The sequence below is a fragment of the Carassius carassius genome, chromosome 48, assembly GCF_963082965.1.
Source record: "Carassius carassius chromosome 48, fCarCar2.1, whole genome shotgun sequence".
NCBI classification, from domain to species: Eukaryota; Metazoa; Chordata; class Actinopteri; order Cypriniformes; family Cyprinidae; genus Carassius; species Carassius carassius.
The window spans coordinates 20,877,152-20,891,187 of record NC_081802.1 but is presented as its reverse complement, the minus strand read 5'-3'; the positions used below and the strand labels follow the sequence as shown (position 1 = coordinate 20,891,187).

At 39.6% G+C, this 14,036-nt stretch overlaps 1 long non-coding RNA gene across 1 annotated transcript; it reads left to right on the top strand.

Annotated features, from left to right (window-relative positions):
- The first annotated feature begins 13,193 nt into the window (after positions 1-13,193).
- On the top strand, positions 13,194-13,756 carry LOC132131568 (uncharacterized). Its single transcript, XR_009428897.1, has 3 exons — positions 13,194-13,395; positions 13,570-13,640; positions 13,711-13,756. It is a non-coding gene; the product is annotated as an uncharacterized LOC132131568 (long non-coding RNA).
- Positions 13,757-14,036: the final 280 nt, after the last annotated feature.

Below are 14,036 nucleotides of genomic sequence, written 5' to 3'. Positions count from 1 at the left end.
GTTCCGGCGCAAACGTTCCTTCATGCTATTTTGCAGGTTTAGAAAACAATTGCGCCACTAACCAGGAAAAAATAGTTTAAAGTCAGTGGCGCGTTGCGCATGTTATTCATATGCTATTTTAAGGGCGCATGCTTGGCCATAGCCCAATCAATGTAATCAATGATTCTCTCATCTACACAGAAGCAGCAGTTATCATTTTTGCAAATCATACATTATTACGATAGATAGATAGATAGATAGATAGATAGATAGATAGATAGATAGATAGATAGATAGATAGACAGATAGATAGACAGATAGATAGATAGACAATTTATTATAAAAGCATACATCTAGCTTACACATTTACCCAAATGATAATACGCCTTTTTAACCGAAGTTATTTTGGGTGGGTTTCTCCATCCCCAACGTCCCTGACGAGAGCGTTGCTCTCCTTGGCTGTGAACCGCTCCTGGCGCGCGTCTGGCAAATCCGCCGTTATAATAGGAATCCGCTTTAGAACAAGCGCGCCTGCTCTTAAAGGGAATGTGAGATGATGCTCTGATTGGTTTATTTCACATAACGCCCAAACCACACCTATGAATAATGAAGCTACTTCAGACCAACCCATTTTAGATTTGCGCCTGGCGCAAGAGCCGTTTATCCCGCCGGGAAAATAGCAACAGCGCCGAGACCCGCCCACAAAGTTACTTGCGCTTTGACACTTGCGTTTCAGATCGTTAAAATAGGGCCCTTTGTGTGTTTGAGGAAAAACAACAGACATTCATAATACCATAAATCAGTCTAACTTTTCTCATCAGATGTAATTGAGTGTTGAGTGACACATTATTTACTTTCCAAAGCCACATACTACTATATATATATAATTTTTTTTCTCTGATTGCAAGTTTCTGTATTGTTTCAATTTTATTTTACATTGACAATTATTTTTTATTATTATCAATTTTATTTAATATTATGCCCTATTTAATAAGATGTAAAATAAGTATCTCATGTCCCTGGAGTGTGTATGTGAATTTTTAGCTAAAAAACCCCAACATATAATATTTTATAGCTTGTTACAGATGGCCACTTTTAGGGTAACCAAAATGTGTGTGTGTGTGTGTGTGTGTGTGTGTGTTTTTCATCTTTTCTTTTTTTATTTAATTGAGCAGGTGCTCCCAGCCCCTTTTTCAGAAGAGGGCCGAGTATCAAAAGCTGGCAAAAATTAAAGGAGACCATCTCACACACTGAAAATAATATAAACTTTACGTAGCTTCATCTACAGCATGATAAAAAATAATGATGTAGCTGGTCCCATGGTGCCCGCATGTGCTATATATATATATATATACATACAGTACAGACCAAAAGTTTGGACACCTTCTCATTCAAAGAGTTTTCTTTATTTTCATGACTATGGAAATTGTAGAGTCACACTGAAGGCATCAAGGGCTATTTGACCAAGAAGGAGAGTGATGGGGTGCTGCGCCAGATGACCTGGCCTCCACAGTCACCGGACCTGAACCCAGTCGAGATGGTTTAGGGGTGAGCTGGACCACAGACAGAAGGCAAAAGGACCAACAAGTGCTAAGCATCTCTCTGGGAACTCCTTCAAGACTGTTGGAAGACCATTTCAGGTGACTACCTCTTGAAGCTCATCAAGAGAATGCCAAGAGTGTGCAAAGCAGTAATCAAAGCAAAAGGTGGCTACTTTGAAGAACCTACAATATGACATATTTTCAGTTGTTTCACACTTTTTTGTTACGTATATAATTCCATATACAATTACACATGTGTTAATTCATAGTTTTGATGCCTTCATTGTGAATCTACAATTTTCATAGTCATGAAAATAAAGAAAACTCTTTGAATGAGAAGGTGTGTCCAAACTTTTGGTCTGTATATATATATATATATATATATATATATATATATATATATATATATATATATATATATATATATATCAGTATGTGTGTGTGTGTGTTTGTGTGTGTGTGTATTGTAATGTCCCAGGCTGTTGCACTGTTGCATGCACATACGGAATTTGTTTTAAGTTCAACCTTTTTACTTTTTAAATTTCTTCATTCCAGTTTTAGTATTATCTTAGATTATTTAATATAATTTAATTATGTGTAGTCTTTTGCTCAGTACAAGGTGAGTTTTGTAGTTAATGTAGTCTTGTGTAGCACCATGGTCCTGGAGAAACGCTGTTTTTTTTCACTGTGTACAAGCTGTATTGAGCTGAAATGATAATAAAGCCTCTCTGACTTTGACTCTGATGTTGGAACGCTGTTCCATGATCATACACATACAAAGTAGGAGAGAGCTTGAGTTAAGATGGTTGTTCTACCACTATGCATTGTGATTCATTCTGATTTCAAGATTTAAGATTTTTATTTGTCACATACAAATTCATTTAGAGCATATACAGTATAACCAGCAGAGAAATGTGAGTCAGGTCCACTCCATGGACAGTGCAATTATTAAAGAATACAACACAGAAGAAAATATACATATATATAGCTATGAACGAATGAAATAAAATGAAACAATAAAAATATAAGAATAAAATGTATATTTTATTATTAAAATGTATATTTTCAAAAGATGTAAACTGTAGAATGAAGTGTGTGTGTGTGGCTTTTGCACATCCTGTCATGCCAGTGACTGCTGCCTGCAATAGATCCATTTTGCAGCATTATGGTTAACGATTAATAAATAAATTGATTGTTAATTTAAACGACAATCGATTATGGAATTGATCAATATTTTGCATCCCTACTTTCAAACATTTGTTCAACCCCCTTCCCACCAAAAAAAACTGTCTTGATTGTTTAATACCATATACCGTGAAACCGTATAACCGCGGTATTTTCTGAAAAGATTATCATACCGTGAAAATCTCATACCGTTACAACCCTAGTCACAGGTGCGTTTTGACCAGTGTCTCTTCTACGTTTTGTCCTGTCCTGTCAGGGTGTGTCACTATTTTACCACCGCTGCTGGAATTACTCTGTGCTCGTCATATATCCACAGAACCCTACCTGCCAAGAGCTGATACGGCTTACCTGATTGGAGCTCACCCTTCATCAGCCTCTTCGTGAGTTTGTGTTTCTCGCCAGTGCTCTGGTCTTCCCTGCCACAGAGGAGTTTTTGAGTTCAAGTTATTTCCTAATCTACGGGTTTCTTCAGTTCGTTATTCTCTCTCATTTAAATTGGATTACCTGTGGTCAAGACTCTGTCTTAAATAAAGAACTGTAATCGCCACTCTAGCTTTTGAGTCCTCTCTCCCGCATCACATTTTCAATGTGAATAATGCTTTATTAGATAAATCTAAGAAATAAACTAATCTAACACATAAGTACATGCACTCACACATTCACAAAAGTTGAAGATAGAAAGATATGAAAGAATGCTGCAGGGCCGTTGCGTTAACTAGAAAGTCAGTCAAACTGGTTTGTAAACGGAGATTAAAGTATGAAGTAAAACAATAACATTATAAAATAGCATTGTAACATCCTTAAAAACCATAAGAAAATTTAAAGAGATCTCTGCTTGGTCTTAAAGCCTTCCTTAAATGCCTATGTTCACAAATAACAATGATTTTTGCAAAAAGAATGATTAATTATCAATTGATAAATTGTTATTATTATGGTCTGGTGAAAATAATAATATGGGGTGTGAGGAAATAATGAATAAAAAGAGTACAGTTGCCGTGAGTGCAGACAGCATATTTCAACCCTGTAGCATGACAACACACTGTTCCTCACAACTAAAGGGGGATGGGGTTTTTGGGCGTAGTTCTGTATAATTTGTGGGGGTTGAAATAAAGGTGTTAATATCTTGCTATTTATATGAACTGTCTTATGAGGCTTTCAAACTTGAACAGGTTTTGGCAAAGTAGGACAAATGCCTCGTTTGGTTTGGCGTCTGTCATTTTTGCAACTACATACAGAGTATTTACCAATATTTTCCCTGATATTTAAGCATTTTACTATAATCGGATATCAGTTTTGTAATATCGGTTTCACCAATAAAAGGGGCATCTTGTGGGTGTTTTGAGAATTGTGCACAAAAATGCTATTGTAGCGTGTCTGAGGGGAGATGAGACAAAAACAACGGTGTGCAGGTACTTGATTTGCTGAAGTTAGTAAACTTAATTTAACATAACAGCCAGTTATGCACAAATTAGATGAATAACATAAATGCTTGATATGTAGTTTATGCAGCTTGGATCTAAGAAACAGAGACTAACTCACGGAGTCATGTTATATAATCCATCAAGTCCTGTCCCAATAAAGACGTAACTTTTCTTGAATTAATATGGAGCCATGAATGAGCGCATGTTGGAAATAAAAGTGCTGAATTTAATACTCTCTGTGTTGTCTATGTTCATTGTTAGTCTCGTGAAGTCAGAGTCACGCAGATAATCCGTCAAGATCCTATCCCAATAAAGATGTAACTTTGCATGAGTTAAATCGGTAGTTCTCAATTCCAGTCCTCGTGGCCCCCCAGCTCTGCATATTTTGCACGTCTTGGTTAACACACCTGATTCAGATAACCAGCTCGTTAGAAGTGAGCACCCTGCATGAACTGTGTTCCTAATGACTTGCTCCTTACTCCCTGAGCAAGGGGAATTTGTTGAAGTTTACTTCAGTTCAGAATATTTATTCACGGATTTGTGCATCTACGCTAATATTAGTCTGTTTCTCTCTTATTCCGAGGTCACCGTAGCCACCAGATCCAGTACGTATCCAGAAAAGATGGTGGATCAGCACCTAGAAAGGACCTCTACAGACCTAAAAAGACAACGGAGACCAGGACAACTAGAGCCCCAGATACAGATCCCCTGTAAAGACCTTATCTCAGAGGAGCACCAGGACAAGACCACAGGAAACAGATGATTCTTCTGCATAATCTGACTTTGCTGCAGCCTGGAATTGAACTGCTGGTTTCGTCTGGTCAGAGGAAAACTTGCCCCCCAACTGAGCCTGGTTCTTCCTATGTTTTTTTCTCCATTCTATCACCGATGGAGTTTTGGTTCCTTGCCGCTGTCGCCTCTGGCTTGCTTAGTTGGGGTCACTTCATTTACAGCGATATCATTGACTTGATTGCAAATAAATGCACAGAAACTATTTAAACTGAACAGAGATGACATCACTGAATTCAATGATGAACTACCTTTAATTGTCATTTCGCATTATTGACACACTGTTTTCTTAATGAATGTTGTTCAGTTGCTTTGACACAATCTATTTTGTTTAAAGTGCTATATAAGTAAAGGTGACTTGACTTGACTTTAAATTTGCCCCGTTAGTGTTGTGAAGCCATTTTTATGTTACTGTTCACTCAGTGGGATGATGTGGTTGATACTCAGGAAATACTCCAGCACGGCCACCGCATGTAACTTTTATCAAGACTCACTTGTAAAACACCCTAAATTGTATTAACATGTACTATATAACCATTAAATTTGCTAGTAAACATCTAAATAAATAGAATTATATTGAAATTAATTATTTATTATTTCCGCGAGCAATTACAGTTTGAGTATACTGTACACACCTCTTTTTTAGACCGACACGGCCATGGTCGCAAAAATTAGTGCAAATGCATTTGCTTATTAAACGACGTGGCACTGGACGGGAAAATGCGAAAGGCGCCGGACTGAAACTAGCAAACACACTTGCGCTGTGCCTTGCGTCGCATTGCGCCAGGTGTTTGATATGGCCCACTGTGTCTGTCTTTTTTACTGAGTCTGAGTCTTTTTTACATGGACATGTAGTTTGTAGTTCAGTTTGGTTCCTGTCTCCCACTGTCTTTTAGTTTGATTGTTTACAGCTGACTTATTAATCTTGTTAACCACAGTGTATTTATGCCATTGTCTTTCCTGTGTTCATTGTCAGGTTTTGTCTAGTGATGGTTGTTTTGTTGTACTCAGTTTAGTCTCTTGTGTATCTAGATTTCTTAGGGTCTTCCTTTGTTTATTCCTTCTTTATATTTGCTTTTATTTTTGTTTCGTAAACACACTGCAGTTTGATCCAGTTATACCTAATTTCTTTGCACACTTAGCAATGTCTATTACATATCTTTTGCACTGATTCAGGTAAGTTTTATTTACTTAGAATATCATGTATTTGCACCTTGACAGTTTCAGTAATTAGAACTTATAAAGTTTAGTTGGAACAAATTTATGTAAGGTGACATTTTTTCATATTAAAAGATCATAATCATTTAATTTATATTTTTGTTTAATGTTTTTAAATCGAATAAGTTAATTTGTATTTACTTTTATATGAAAAAAAGAATAACATTTTTGTTTTGACACACCATGGATCAAGAAATATTGGGTCCTTTGTCATATTTCATGAGGTATCCATCAACCCATCCATATGTATCACTGTGTCAGGTTTGGAGGCAAGCTGGAGTGACGGTCACTCAGAGCATGCCCAGTTGCCATGCCCATCTCTGGACTCGGTCGTGAAGCCAGTGCTGAATCGGTCTCATATGGAGTAACCCGAGCGTTATAACTGCCGCCGCGGATGCCATATGCCCCAGGAGCCTCTGAAACAGTTTCAGTGGAATGCACTTGGGCATTAGCATCTTGAACCGAAGTCTGTGAAGAGCCCGGTTCAAGGCACGCAAGTCCAGGATTGGCCGTTACCCACCTGTTTTCTTGGGTACAATGAAGTAGGGGGTGTAAAAGCCGGATTTCATGTCGGCTGGAGGGACCGGCTCTATCACGCCTTTTGCCAGCAGGGTCGCGACCTCCATGACAGGAGCATCTTTGTCCACCATCGTCGCGTGAAAACCCCAAAACCTGGGGGGATGCCGGGCAAACTGAATCGTGTAGTCGAGCCTGATCGCTTGGATGAGCCAGCGGGATGGCCTGGAAAGCTCTAGCCAGGCTCGCGGAAACCAATCCAGCAGGGTCAAGGGAACTACAGGCAGACCCACAGTGGGGCAGCGAGGTGGAGCAGACAGCCCCGGCATGGGAGACGTAGCGTCCCTTAGCGGGGGCAGAGTGCGAGCACTCGTCTGACTCCAAGTAGCAAAGAGAGCATGAGAAGGCAATGTGTTCTCGAGCCGTCTTATCGTGGAAACTGGCAAGGGGAGAGGAAAACGAGAGCAGCAAGGAAGCACGTAGCCAACTGTTGTTCGTGGCCTCTTGGGACCCGGAGGTAGAGGAAACAGCTCTTCGTGAACAAGGGGTTCTCCCCCGGCCCTCCTCCGGGGGAAGGAGTGGTCCTGCTACCATCTCCTGATGAGCTGACGTCCCCAACTCTCAGGAATGCCGCTGGCCTGACGCTTGGCAGGTTTAGGGGCAGAGATGGGCTCCTCCACCCTTCTGCGGCCGTCTCCTCGCTGCTGCCAGAGTGAAGGCTGCTGCTGTGGCCGAGCAGGAGTGCGGAGACCACAGGGGGGCGCCCTCGGTGATGAGAAGGCTGAGGTGGGAGACCTGGGAGTAGAGTTCATCAAACTCCCTCATGTCTGCCGGGGTCAGCCATAGGTGATGCTCCTGGACCACCAAAGTGGACATCACCTGACCCAAGGAGAGCGCCGTAACATTCGTTGGCCGGAGAGCGAGGTCAGTAGCAGTGCGCCCCTCCTGCAAAACCCCTGGTTCAGCACTGCTCTCGTGCAGTTCTTTGAGCAGCTTGGCCTGGTAGACTTGAAGGGTGGCCATGGCGTGCAGGGCAGAAGCAGCCTGACCCACAGCTCTGTAAGCCTTGGCCACAGATTGGAGGAGAACTTACAGGCCTTGGAGGGAAGCTTAGGACCACCATACAATGCGCAGGTGCTCTGAGGACACAGTTGGCCGAACTCATCCAGAACTCAACCGGTTGCGGCGTTAGTGAGGGGGATGTTGACCGAGGAGGCTGGCTCGTCGGGGAAGCCCACACGGTAACTCTCAGATCACCCTGGCCACCAGCCGTAGTAGCCCTCTCGAGTCTCGATCTTAACGCAGAGAGGTTATATATATATATATATATATATATATATATATATATATATATATATATATATATATATATATGTATATATATATATATGTATATATATGTGTATATATATATATATATATATATATATATATATATATATATATATATATATATATATAAACATATACAGGTTCTTCATACTGGTGGACAGCTGCTATTTAACACTGCAGCAAGCAAAAAAGTGGAATGAAGAACACACACACACTTTGTAATGTTAAATAATGTTTCTCAGAGCTGAAGAGGTTCTGGATGTAGCAAATTCCATAATTCATGATAAAAGGATCAACAAAAAGAATATCTGACATCACATGATTTTGTCAAGTATGCCAGTTGATAATATATATTTAAAATTATATATAATAATAATAATAATAATAATGATAAAAATAACATAGCATTTTACTCTGTTCTGCTTTCATATATTTGTTCATTGCCTTTCTGATTGCAACAGCTCTGACAGTGACACTCACTCGAAGAACCATTAAAACAGCAATTGATACACCCAACGTGGGATCCACTGAAACACCCAGTGTAGAGCCTTCTGAATATTGCTATGCTTAAGCAGCGGTGGAAGCAAATGCTGGGGTTTGCTCTACAATTTAGGTATGAATCTAAAAAAACATATGAAAGATTCTGGTAGAGATTCCTTGCATGAGCAATGAGACTTTTTTTGCTACTATGTAGAGACATTTTAGTCATTATTCTTGATCTTTGTCTTTGCAGGGACATATAGAAGCATAACGATTCAGCAGTTGATGCTGCTATCGCCACTCTGCTGTGTGTGAGTCTATTTAATGCTCAAAGTATGGGCATTGGAGGAGGGGGGTGTTTTCACCATATACAGTACAATGCATCAACAAGTATGTATACGGTTTCAGAGACCTAACCAGATTCCCACAACAATTCTCTATGGCTACACAGGATAATCATCAATGTTGAATGGACAAAACATCAGTGTTCATATGGCTTCACTTCGTAATAAAAAAAAGCAAAAAAAACAAAAACAATTTGAAGCAGGTCTGCAGTTAAAGGTACAATTTGTAAGATATTTGCAGTAAAATATCCAAAAACCACTAGGCCGGTGGTTTTCGACCTGTGGGCCAATGGTATTGCATGTGGGCAGCCAATTACTAATAAAAGTAATAATAATACATTTCATATATATAATTAAATAACAAAAAATAAATATTAAACTGTAACTATGCTTCCACTATTCGAGCTTGCTGATTAGTTTAAGAATAAACCGCCAATTTATCCTGCATATGCTACAGAACAACAAATTCAAACATGCATAAATGACTGTCAACATGTTCCCTTCTGACTGCTTGCTCCGCTGACTGTCTACCCGCTGCTGAGCTCTGCCTGGATCTGGTTTTCCCGTTTTGCTGCGCGGTGCCAGCCCAAGCTATTTTCTGTTCATTGTCAGTTCATTCTAGGGCTGTGCGATTAATAGAAATCATCATAAAATAACGATTTGACTGTGTGCGCGATTTCTAAATCGCTTTATAGCACGATTTCCCGTGGCCCTGACCTCCCGCAGTATGCTATCTGATCCAATCAGAATGCAGCGCTCCTAAAGCAAGAACAGAACAGACTGGGCATGTGCCTAACTCCAGGTTCACACTCTGTCTGTGATGCGCCTTTTTTCTGAGCCCATGTTAACGGATCAGAGCGTTCACTACGGAGCCCCTCTTGTCCCACTTTGTCAAAAAAAAAATATATAACTAACTCGTGGCCTCAAGATACTAATTCGTGGCCTCAAGATAAGTTAACTCGTGGCCTCAAGATCACTTAACTTGTGGCCTCAAGATACTAATTCATGGCCTCAAGATAAGTTAACTCGTGGCCTCAAGATGAGTTAACTCGTGGCCTCAAGATAAGTTAACTCGTGGCCTCAAGATACTAATTCGTGGCCTCAAGATACTAACTCGTGGCCTCAAGATACTAACTCGTGGCCTCAAGATAAGTTAACCCGTGGCCTCAAGATACTTACTCGTGGCCTCAAGATACTAACTCGTGGCCTTGAGATAGTGAAGTATCTGACACATGGACCCTTTGTTATTAAACTGGACCCCTGTACTGTAGTGCAATGTAATACTTCACATTCTGTGCAATATTATCTGTTTTAATATTCAGTGTAATATAGTTTGCTGCAGTTCTGCTTCTATTTATTTACTAGTACTGTTCATCACAATCAATTCAATTCTGTTAATACAGTAATGTAAATCTTGTAGGCTGCATATCCATAGTCCTTTATAATTCTTCTTCATATTTTATAGTACATATTTATACTTTTTACATGTATATAGGCTACTTGTTTATTTACCAACTTCTATTATTATTTCTATTCCTTTAAATGACTTGATGTGCACATCAACTGTGACACAAGAATTGTCCCCCGGGTTATCAATATCAATTTTATTTGCCATTTCAGATTTCTGTCTACCCATCTCATACTGCATTTTAAAAACCCAGTTAAGTTTCCAAGTTGTCACTTATCTAATTCACCTGGGGGGTATTCCAGAAAGCTTGGTTAACTTACCATTTGATAAACTATAACCTCTGGGTTGATTTACCCCAAACAGGCATACCATGAGTATGTCGGTTCCAAAACACCTGAGAAGAGTTAGTTTAATCAACCTCTGACTGGTTACCCAGAGTTAATGCGCGTGCACGGTGCATGTCAAAGTCAAAGTCAAAGTCACCTTTATTTATATAGCGCTTTAAACAAAATACATTGCGTCAAAGCAACTGAACAACATTCATTAGGAAAACAGTGTCAATAATGAAAAAATTATAGTTAAAGGCAGTTCATCATTGAATTCAGTTATGTCATCTCTGTTCGATTAAATAGTGTCTGTGCATTTATTTGCAATCAAGTCAACGATATCGCTGTAGATGAAGTGTCCCCAACTAAGCAAGCCAGAGGCGACAGCGGCAAGGAACCGAAACTCCATCGGTGACAGAATGGAGAAAAAAACCTTGGGAGAAACCAGGCTCAGTTGGGGGGCCAGTTCTCCTCTGACCAGACGAAACCAGTAGTTCAATTCCAGGCTGCAGCAAAGTCAGATTGTGCAGAAGAATCATCTGTTTCCTGTGGTCTTGTCCTGGTGCTCTTTTGAGACAAGGTCTTTACAGGGGATCTGTATCTGGGGCTCTAGTTGTCCTGGTCTCCGCTGTCTTTCAGGGCTGTAGAGGTCCTTTCTAGGTGCTGATCCAGCATCTGGTCTGGATACGTACTGGGTCCGGGTGACTGCAGTGACCCTCTGATCTGGACACAGACTGGATCTGGTGGCCACGGTGACCTCGGAACAAGAGAGAAACAGACAAATATTAGCGTAGATGCCATTCTTCTAATGATGTAGCAAGTACATAGGGTGTTATGGGAAGTGTTTCCGGTTCCGGTTTACCTAATTAATGCAGCCTAAAAATCCTTTAACGGATTTGGATAATAAAAGCATATTAGTATGTTATGTGTATGCCAGGTTAAAGAGATGGGTCTTTAATCTAGATTTAAACTGCAAGAGTGTGTCTGCCTCCCGAACAATGTTAGGTAGGTTATTCCAGAGTTTAGGCGCCAAATAGGAAAAAGGATCTGCCGCCCGCAGTTGATTTTGATATTCTAGGTATTATCAAATTGCCTGAGTTTTGAGAACGTAGCGGACGTAGAGGATTATAATGTAAAAGGAGCTCATTCAAATACTGAGGTGCTAAACCATTCAGGGCCTTATAGGTAATAAGCAATATTTTAAAATCTATACGATGCTTGATAGGGAGCCAGTGCAGTGTTGACAGGACCGGGCTAATATGGTCATACTTCCTGGTTCTAGTAAGAACTCTTGCTGCTGCATTTTGGACTAGCTGTAGTTTGTTTACTAAGCGTGCAGAACAACCACCCAATAAAGCATTACAATAATCTAACCTTGAGGTCATAAAAGCATGGATTAAAATTTCTGCATTTGACATTGAGAGCATAGGCCATAATTTAGATATATTTTTGAGATGGAAAAATGCAGTTTTACAAATGCTAGAAACGTGGCTTTCTAAGGAAAGATTGCGATCAAATAGCACACCTAGGTTCCTAACTGATGACGAAGAATTGACAGAGCAACCATCAAGTCTTAGACATTGTTCTAGGTTATTACAAGCAGAGTTTTTAGGTCCTATAATTAACACAGAATCAGAATTTAGCAGTAAGAAATAACTTGTCATCCAGTTTTTTATATCGACTATGCAATCCATTAGTTTTTCAAATTGGTGTGTTTCACTGGGCTGCGAAGAAATATAGAGTTGACTATCATCAGCATAACAGTGAAAGCTAACACCATGTTTCCTGATGATATCTCCCAAGGGTAACATATAAAGCGTGAAGATCAGCGGCCCTAGTACTGAGCCTTGAGGTACTCCATACTGCACTTGTGATCGATAGGATACATCTTCATTCACTGCTACGAACTGATGGCGGTCATATAAGTACGATTTAAACCATGCTAATGCACTTTCATTAATGCCAACAAAGTGTTCAAGTCTATGCAAAAGAATGTTGTGGTCAATTGTGTCAAACGCAGCACTAAGATCCAATAAAACTAATAGAGAGATACACCCACGATCAGATGATAAGAGCAGATCATTTGTAACTCTAAGGAGAGCAGTCTCAGTACTATGATACGGTCTAAATCCTGACTGGAGATCCTCACATATACCATTTTTCTCTAAGAAGGAATATAATTGTGAGGATACCACCTTTTCTAGTATCTTGGACAGAAAAGGGAGATTCGAGATTGGTCTATAATTAACCAGTTCTTTGGGGTCAAGCTGTGGTTTTTTGATGAGAGGCTTAATAACAGCCAGTTTGAAGGTTTTGGGGACATATCCTAATGACAATGAGGAATTAATAATAGTCATAAGAGGATCTATGACTTCTGGAAGCACCTCTTTTAGGAGCTTAGATGGTATAGGGTCTAACATACATGTTGTTGGTTTAGATGATTTAACAAGTTTATACAATTCTTCCTCTCCTATAGTAGAGAATGAGTGGAACTGTTCCTCAGGGGGTCTATAGTGCACTGTCTGATGTGATACTGTAGCTGACGGCTGAATGGTTGCAATTTTATCTCTAATAGTATCGATTTTAGAAGTAAAGTAGTTCATAGAGTCATTACTGCTGTGATATAAAGACATACTGCATGTATAAAGACATTTTCAATGGATCGCCGATTTCACGAGTCACCATGGAAACTCAAAGCGAAAAAAAGAGAGCGGCGTATTTCACAGAGGCGGAATTGGAAGTTTTAATGCATGCTTATGAGGAGTTTAAGCCAATAATATTAAAAAGAAGCAATACAGCTGCATCGGCTAAAGCAAGAGAGCTGGCTTGGCAAAAAATAACGGACAGAGTAAATGCGTGAGTGTATTAAATTACAAATTTGGTATTGGCTCCCGTTTTATTGAAATGCAAAATAATGAAGTATGACTTATACATCCTATTGAATAAGTTAAATCACTATGAAAGCATTTACTTTTCCTGCCATTTATTTCTTTAGCTTGAAATAATAATGTATATTTCTTATTTAATAAGGTGTAATCCTTCTGGAGCCACAAGAACTTTAAGCCAAGTCAAAATGAAACACAAAAACATTCTGCAAAAAGGTAATATTTGATTACACAATTGCTGAACTATTATTATAACAGGATTTAGTATATTCATTCTGTCATGCAGCTAACAGAAAGAAGACTGAAGCCCGTCTAACTGGCGCGGGGCCACCTATCTGTATGTATGTATGTATGTGTAAAGCAATATAAAAAAATTATTATTTTTCAGGAAATGAAGAAATAAACTGCCTGGCAGACCAGTGCACAAAAAACTAATAAAAGTAATTTTGACAAATCCTGTCTCTCAAAAGTCTTCCGTCTCTGTTGGCCTCTAAAATCTGTCGGTGTTCCTCTGGGCCATCTTCCTCAATACAAGGAGGGTGGCTCTCTCCTCTTATAGTGGCAATATTGTGAAGCACAACACAAGCCACAATAATGTCGCATGCCCTCTCT